The sequence below is a fragment of the Meles meles genome, chromosome 11 (genome assembly GCF_922984935.1).
Source record: "Meles meles chromosome 11, mMelMel3.1 paternal haplotype, whole genome shotgun sequence".
Classification (NCBI taxonomy): Eukaryota; Metazoa; Chordata; class Mammalia; order Carnivora; family Mustelidae; genus Meles; species Meles meles.
The window spans coordinates 93,539,717-93,549,386 of record NC_060076.1 but is presented as its reverse complement, the minus strand read 5'-3'; positions in this window follow the sequence as shown (position 1 = coordinate 93,549,386).

Below are 9,670 nucleotides of genomic sequence, written 5' to 3'. Positions count from 1 at the left end.
ATTTTTATTCTAGAAAGTAGGTGTGTCTATGATAGGAAATACATTTTTAATATGTGGATTTTGAGCACTTCCTCAAAGTTCCTCGACATAATGAAACTTCAATTGCTTTGTCATTAGAATAACTTCCTATCACCAGTTACACCTTTTAAGAATGCTCTGGATCCCTGCGATCCTTTGGGAACTAGATTAAGTTAGCAAATTCCAGGTGAAGACTAAGAAAACTCTTCCACTGATGACTCCAGATCAGCGGATGAGCCACGCAGAAATCATATGACTCACCCAGAAGGTGATGGCATAATTTACTTAAGCATTCCCCACTGTTGGACTTCTAGGTGCTTCCCTCTCTTTCTCCTTTCTTCTCCTCCTCCTTCTCTCTTTCTTTCTAATTTTAAATTGATACACTGAACTCTTGTTTGACTTTCCTACTTACTCATTTCAGCTGCAATCCAAAATACTGCATAACTCCAATGAATATTGAGATGTCCATTGACTTGGTTATGACATTTTCTTCCCAAGTAAGAATTTTCACATTCTCAGAAGATCACATATTTTAATTAAAAAAAAAAAAAAAACTTGGAAAAATACTGAGGATGATACTGCCTTAAAAATCTGGTAGAGAGTATGAAATTCTCTTTAGCCTCAATAAAGTTTAATAGACTTGGATTCAGCTGAGATGCTCCCTCTTTCAAATCTCTAAGATTTTATTACTTATTTGAGAGAGAGACAGAGAGCATGAGCCAGGGGGAGAAAGGAGAGGGAGCCTGTGGGTGGGGCTTGATCCAGGACCTCTGGGATTGTGACCTGAACCAAAGACAGATGCTTATTTGACTGAGCCACCCAGGGTCCCCTCAAATCTCTTTTTAAGGCCACATAGTAGAACATAACAGTGTTACCTCTCCTATTTTCTCTTTAATCTTTCATTTTTCTAAAAATGATAAAGTTAAGACCCAGGACATAGATGTCATGACCTGTGGGTGTGGTCATGACTATCAAGATAGTCAGAAAAAACTGGCTCTAGAACCTGCCACTGACCAGCTGAGTTATCCTGAGCAACCGATTTACTGAGTACCAGGACTAAGCAACGTCCTCTTAGACGGTCTCTATGATCTATGAATAATTTTTAAAACCGAGTGGTGCTTAGGTTTTTTGTTTGTTTGTTTTACCAAAGCAATGTTCAGGGTCTACATAATGATCAACAGAGAAGGCAGAGAGTGAATGGAATTTGCCTTTCTCTGAAGCTGATGATGGTAATATGGAAGGTACTTACTTAGCTTGCTGTTTTACATATTTGATTTACATATTAGTAATCTGATGACTGCTGATTTTGTTCATCTTGCCCACCTGTTTGCATCCTGCAGCCATTCATTTTCCCACACAGTTTATCAAGTGTTTTTTTTTTTTTAAGATTTTATTTATTTGACAGAGAGAGCGAGAGAGCACAGCAGGGGGAGCAGTAGAAGGAGAGGGAGAAGGAGGCTCTCCTCTGAGCTTACAGGGAGCCCAGTGTGGGGACTCGATCCCAGGACCCTGAGATCATGACCTGAGCCGAAGGCAGCGGCTTAACCCACTGAGCCACCCAGGCACCCACCATATCAAGCTTCTTATTGAATTTCTTGATAGCCTCTGGAGATAGAAAAATGGGGTGTGTTTAGAAAAAAATAAATTTTATCACTTCAAAAAATGTATGAAAATCTGTATGTAACTACACTGAAATGAAAATTCAACACTTTAAAAAAATACGAAAATCAAAACAATACTGATTTTGCAATTTGGGTAAAGTAGATGGAGAAGTGCTAAGATGGGGAAGGACCAGTGGGAAGCAAGAGGTAGAGAATGAGATACCCAGATCATTTTCACCATTGTTATTTCCTATTCATGCCCCTCTTACTCTGTTTGTTTTTAGAGAAAAACACTCATCATTGCTGATGTGCTCTTTCTCAGAGATGCTATTTTTGGGTTCCGTTGAATCATGGTTGACTTGGGGTAGGTGTTTAAATACAGAATCCAGGTTTCTGCCCAAAACCTGTTGAATCCAGTTTTCTTGGGGCCATCCCTGGGTGGCTCATGTGCACACTAAAGCTTTAAAACTGATGGTATAATGTTTAAGGGGAAAATGAGCAAGAGTTGTTTGCTATATAGTCTTAACTCCCCTTCCTCTATCTAATTTTGTTAATTGGTATCAATACCACCCTTTACTCTACCTCTGCTTATCCCACTTCCACTTTTGCTCCTAAAATAAGAGAGATGATCTCTCCTTGTCTGATCTTAAAAGGAGGATAGATTCCAGGTTCTTATAACTGGGCTTGAAACGATGTTAGCAATTTCCTGGCAAAGGAGCAATTTCCAGTTAACTTTCTCGATCATCAAAAACAGGGTAAAAGTGAAGATACTTTAAAAATATCAACAACATGCTTTCTTTGCATTGAATGTTTAAAAATGCTTTTTATTACTATATATAAAGACAATATCCAGATTTGTCTCCATGTTCTATTTTTGATTGTGTAGGACTATAAACCGCTGCCCTACGTTATGCCCATTTCTCTCTCTGTGTCCCCATCCACCAACTCCTGTCTTCTGTTGGTTCTGCCTTCGCCATCTATTCCCAGTCTGTAGATTTGTGCCAAACAGATATCATGGAGCATACTTTGCCCATGTTATACAACTGTTTAAATATAGGAGTAATTTACATGCATGAATGGGCAGAGAGTAGCAGCTGTCACCACTTGGTGCCCACACTCAGATGTTTCCCTCATTTTCACTGTACATGTCTCCTTCCTTCCTGTCCTCAGATCTGGGAAACAGCTGGCTAAGTCAAGAGCTCTAGCCTTCAAAGGGCAGCTCCCATGTCATGGGTACTTTATTATTTAAAAAAATTTATATTTTTTTATAAACATATAAAGTATTTTTAGCCCCAGGGGTACAGGTCTATGAATTGCCAGGTTTACACACTTCACAACACTCACCATAGCACACCACCCCCCCAATGTCCATAACCCCACCACCCTCTCCCGACCCCTCTCCCTCCAGTAACCCTCAGTTTGTTCTGCGAGATTAAGAGTCTCTGATGGTTTGTCTCCCTCCCGATCCCATCTTGTTTCATTTATTCTTTTTCTACCCCCCCAACCCCCCCCACATTGCATCTCCACTTCCTCATATCAGGGAGATCATATGATAGTTGTCTTTCTCTGACTGACTTATTTCACTAAGCATAACACCCTCTAGTTCCATCCACATCGTCGCAAATGGCAAGATTTCATTTCTTTTGATGCCTGCATGATATTCCATTATATATATATACCACATCTTCTTTATCCATTCATCTGTTTATGGACATCTAGGTTCTTTCCATAGTTTGGCTATTGTGGACATTGTTGCTATAAACATTCAGGTGCACGTGCCCCTTTGGATCACTACATCTGTATCTTTAGGGTAAATATCCAGTAGTGCAATTGTTGGGTCATAGGGTAGCTCTATTCAACTTTCTGAGGAACCTCCATGCTGTTTTCCAGAGTGGTTGCACCAGCTTACATTCGTCATGGGTACTTTAAAACAAAGTTGAGACCTCCAACAAGTCCCCTGTCCTCAGGAATTCATAAACCCAGACATAAATAATTGTGACTTGAAAAACTGCTGTAGAGCTTTGGGACTCTATGGTGAATAATTTAATTCTAAGGCATCTCAACAAATGAACTGAAGGCTACTGAAAATAAAGTTTACAACTGAGAGATACCATTTTAGAGGATACTAGGAAATATTTTATTGACTTAATATCCTAGAACTAACTACCCTAAGTGAATGCTGTACACATGAAATAGCTCCCTTCGAGTCATTTCACCTGATTTAAGGGCATGATTTAGTTCAAATGTCTCTTGTGTAATTGCTTCCAGAAGTATTATTTTATATTCACACTTAAACAGAGAATAGTATGAGTCGTAAATGTCTAAAAGTCTTTGAAGCTTTTCCTTTGAAGGAATAACTGATTTTTGTTTTCTGGTCTGAGTAAGTGATCAATCAAAGACTAAGTTATTTAAAGTTTATTAGTCACATCTGAATTACTGGATTGAGAACCTACTTAATCTACCACTCATGACTGCAGACTCATCATAAAAAAATGAGAAGTAGATTTGCTTTCCCCACCTTACTGAAAGGACATTTACACCTTTCTGTTTCAAGAGAGAATGGGTCAGGAAGATAAGTAGTTTCGCCAAAACCCAGTGAGGGTTGGCGTAGGTTTGGTTTGGAAAAGGTAGTCCTAGTTTTGCTTCTGGTATAGTAGGGTTGGTTGGTATCTGTCACTCTGTATTTCACAGATGCCAGTAATTCTGGAGATAACCCTCACTGGATTGATTTTGGTGAAGGAGATAATGCCTGCTGTAACCACAAACAATTTAGCACATCATTTTTCAGCTGTTAATGGAGGACAAGGGGAAGATGGGGAGTTGGCATGGAGAAGAATAAATTCTAATGTTGAAATGCTTTTTCCCAGGCTTACTTAGAAGAAATCAACAGGCCTGTACCAGTGGTGCAGCACTTCCCAGGGCTGCTTGCCATAGGAAGACGAGAAAAAGAATTAACACTGAGGTCTGGGTATGGTTTTTTTCTGTCCTTGGTAGCACAAACATATGTTGTGCCAAAGTGGATCATTTTATTCATCAGAGTTCAGAGACTGTTCTCAGTTTTTTAAAAAAAGGAATTTGTGCTGAATTTCTCAGGGGTGCAAGCAGCTGAGAGTCACAGGCAGAGGACAGGATCACGTGAGCTGCATGAGGAGGAAGTTAAGAGGGCTGTAGTCTAGTGGTATGGAGACCTCATAGTTGAGAATGAGGAGAAACATAAATAGCTACTGTAGTGGAAAAAATTCAGTAAGACAGAAAGATCTAGAGAAGATTTTGGAGTCTTAAATATGCTATGCAGAGCACTGCAGGGACTCCTTAAGAAAGCTTAAGTATTATTTTTCAATATTTCAGCTGTCAGTTTATGTTTCCTTAGAAAGCTATTACATGCTTGGCCTGAACCATGTGAAGCCTCAGATTTATTCATGTTGCACTCTGAAATACAATTGCCGCTGGCTCAAGAAACTTCCCTTGACTTTGCTGCCCCCTTAAATTACTGTCATCTGGGGGCTGTGGATTCTGAGAGACAAAGGTTATGGAGGGGCGTGGGGTGGGGAGTCAGGTGAGCCTGTGGTGGGTACTAAGGAGGGGACTATTCCATGGAGCACTGGGTGTGGTGCATAAACAATGAATCTTGGAACACGAGAAAAATAAAGTTAAATTAAGATGTTAAAAAAAAATTACTATCATCTTTGACTACTCCATTTCAGTGGCAAACCTCAGCAAACTCTATCATCACTTTCAACTCTCAAATTAACAAAACAAAACGCAATAATTACAATAAAGATTAATGAGCAATAGTAAAACATATAGCATTTTTCACATGTTAGACACTGTCTTGGTAATTGACATGTATTAGCACATTTAAATTTTGTCCTGTGAGGAGGATACTATTTTTAAAAAATTTTTATTTATTTTTTAAATTTCTTTTCAGTGTTCCAGAATTCATTGTTTATGCACCATACCCAGTGCTCCATGCAATACGTGCCCTCCTTAATACCTCCAGGCTCACCCAACCAGGCTCACCCAACCTCCCACCCCCCACCCCTCCAAAACACTCAGATTGTTTGTTTTAGAGTCCATAGTCTCTCATGGTTCGTCTCCCTCCTCCAATTTCCCCAACTCCCTTCTCCTCTCCATCTTCCCTTCCTCCCTGTTATTCCTTATGCTCCACAAGTAAGTGAAACCATATGATAATTGACTCTATCTGCTTGACTTACTTCACTCAGCATAATCTCTTCGAGTCCCGTCCAAATTGATACAAAAGTTGGGTATTCATCCTTTCTGATGGAGGCATAATACTCCATTGTGTATATGGACCATATCTTCCTTATCCATTTGGAGGAGGATACTATTATTGCCCCTATTTTAGAGCTGTGGATACTGAGGCATAATGCTTAAGTAACTTGTTTAAGCTTTCACAGTTAGGAAGTGGCACAGCCAAGATTCGAACCCAGGCACCCTGGCTCCAGTGTATATGCTCTTAACGACTACACAGTGTGCAGTGAAATCAGTATCCTTATGCACTGCTGATGGCACGGTGTATTTGTTCAACCTCAAAAATAGAAACATAGAGTCAGTTATACCTAAGAACTGAAAGCATATGTACAAAAACATATGCACAGATGTTCACAACAGCATTACTCATAATAACAGAAAGTGGGAATAATATAAATGCCCACCAGTTTTGAATGGATAAACAAAATGTGGTGTTTATTATTTTTTATTTGTATTTTTTTATATTTTATTTATTTATTTGACAGACAGAGATCACAAGTAGGCAGAGGCAGGCAGAGAGAGAGGAAGGGAAGCAGGTTCCCTGCTGAGCAGAGAGCCTGATGTGGGGCTGGATCCCAGGATCCTGGGATCATGACCTGAGCTGAAGGCAGAGGCTTTAACCCACTGAGCCACCCAGGCACACCTTTATTTGTATTTTTTATCCATACGTTTGAACATTATTCAGCCACAGAAATGAATGAAGTACTAATATATACAACAACTTTATGTACCCTGAAAACCTTATGCTATGTGGAAGAAGCCAGATGCAAAAGACCAGCATACCATACAACTCCATTTACATGAATGTCTAGAATAGGCAAATCTGTTGAGAAAGAAAGCAGATCAGGAATTGCCAGTGGCTGGGGGAAGTGGGAGAATGTACAAAGCTCACTGATGTTCTGCCGGTTCAAACTGTGCCCGAGCTACAAGCACAAACCATGATTAAAGTGTTAGGGTAAATTTAGACTGTGTTCTGGAATGGAAAACCATTCCAGAATAGCTTAATACTGAAGTGCTTCTAGCCTGAGCCCACATCACGCAACTACTTGCCCTCCTTCAGACTGAGGTTCTTGGCTAAACCTAGTTGCCAGATTAATGGAGAAATTCACACTCATTGTGAAATCATCTCTGTTAAAAGGAAATACTACTATGCGTATTAAAACTTCATTTTTTAAAAGCTACTTTATGGTGTATTAGGAAATGCTAAATATTTTTATGGTCCTGAGGGAGAGGACTTTCACTGAGTTCATGATTTTACATAAATTCTCTCTAACATTTATACTACTTAACCCAATATTTATAATCAACATATTAAAAATTATATATATGGAGCTGATCATCACAGTGTTATTGCCATAGCAAAAAAAATCCAACAAGGAGAATTATATACGTACTTGCAGAAAATCATACCTTTTAAAAATGGGACATATGAATGCTATGTAACAACATGAAAATCATTATGCTATAGTGCAAAATGATTAAAAGCACGTATTTGTGTATGTAAAAACATAGACAATACATTCACAAACTCATTCAGTTAGAAATAATGCACATACCCATGAAAGTTATACGTCATTTGATACTGAAATAAATTTCCTTTAATCCTCTTTGCCCACATTCTATTAAGTATGTTCAAAATTTATACCTAGATTTCTCTCATTTCCCAAGGTATATATTCTCATGGTCGCCTTTTGACTTATATTTTAAAATTGTGAATAATATCATATATACAAGAATTTAATGTAGGTATACAGTTTAAAAGTCAGTGCTGAGAGCATCAAGAGGAGCCTAGAAGGCTGGTTTGGTGTTTGTTCATGCGCTCAGCCTGGGGGTGATTAGACACCTTCTCCACTGATGTGGTGGTCAACCAGGGCTAAGGGCAGGGATGGCCCTTCCTCAAAGCTAGAGCCTATTCAAGTACATGCTATTCTCCCAAGTCATTTAGTAGCAAAGAACAGAGTACCAACAGTTCAAGTATTTTTTTTCCACGAGGCTAGCTAGGAGAGCAGCTTGACATACTCAAGATGGAAACTGCTGGTGAGAGTAAGAAGAAATAGGTATTTCTCAGAGCAGTGGAGGAGAAAGATAGCTTTGTCCAAAAATAAAATTGTAACTCTGGTCAAATCTGCTCTTTTTCATTTCCTGCCTTAACCTTTTTTTGGCACTTAAAGAGTAGCAGACTGAGGCTCCAACAGATTGAATAAACCGTGCCTGTGTTTAGGGTGCCTGGGTGGCACAGTCATTTATACATACGACTCTTGGTTTTGGCTCAGGTTGTGATCTCACGGTCCGGAGATGGAGCCCCTGGTCGGGCTCTGTGCTCAGCATATTCTGCTTAAGACTCTCTTCCCCTCAGCAGTTCATTTTTGCCTTTGTTTCCCTTACCTTTGGCGATATATCTAGGAAGAAGTTGCTGTGGCCGAGGTCGAAGAGGTTGCTGCCTGTATTCTCTCAAGGGTTTTGATGGATTCCTATCTCACATTTAGGGCTTTCATCCATTTGAGTCTATTTTTGTGTGTGGTGTAAGGAAATGGTCCAGTTTCATTCTTCTCCATGTGGCTGTCCAATTTTCCCAACACCGTTTGCTAAAGAGAACTTTTTCCATTGGATATTCTGTCTTGCTTTGTCGAATATTAGTTGACCATAGAGCTGAGGGTCCATTTTTGAGTTCTCTATTCTGTTCCATTGATCTATGTGTCTGTTTTTGTGCCAGTACCATACCGTTTTGATGATGACAGGTTTGTAATAGAGCTTGAAGTCCAGGATTGTGATACCACCAGCTTTGGTTTTCTTTTTCAACATTCCTTTGGCTATTCAGGGTCTTTTCTGGTCCCATACACATTTTCGGATTATTTGTTCCAGCTACATGAAAAAAGTTGATGGTATTTTGACAGGGATTGTGTTGAATATGTGGACTGCTCTAGGTAGCAGACATTTTTTACAATATTTGTTCTTCCAATCTATGAACATGGAACGTTGTTTCATTTCTTTGTGTCTTCCTCAATTTCTTTCATGAATTTTCTATAGTTTTCTGAGTACAGATCCTGGTTAGCCACTGGTTAGGTTTATTCCTATGCATCTTATGGTTTTGGGTGCAATCATAAATGGGACTGAATCCTTAATTTCTCTTTCTCTGTCTTGCTGTTGGTGTTTAAAAATGCAAATGATTCCTGTGCGTTGATTTTATATCCTGACACTTTACTGAATTCCTGTATGAGTTCTAGCAGTTTGGGGGTAGAGTCTTATGGGTTTTCCACATAAAGCATCATATCATCTGCAGAGAGTGAGATTTTGACTTTTAATTTCTATTTGAAGAATTTGAGAGTTTGACTTTTAATTTCTATTTGATCCTGCAGCCATTAAAAAAAAAAGAAATCTTGTCATTTGCAACAATGTGGATGAAACCAGAGGGTATTATGCTAAGCAACATAAGTCAATCAGAGAAAGACAATTATTATATGATCTCACTGATATGTGGAATTTAAGAAACAAGGCAGAGGATCATAGGGGAAGAGAGGAACAAATGAAACAAGATGAAACTAGAGAGGGAGACAAACCATAAGCGACTCATAATCTCAGGGAACAAACTGAGGGTTGCTGGAGTGGATGGGAGTGGGAGGGATGGTGTGGCTGAGTGATGGACACTGGGGAAGGTGTGTATTGTGGTGAGCACTGTGTGTTGTGTAACACTGATGAATCATAGACCTGTACCCTTGAAACAAATACTACATTCTATGTTAATAATAAAAAAATGTTTTAAAGAATCAACAATGGACAGT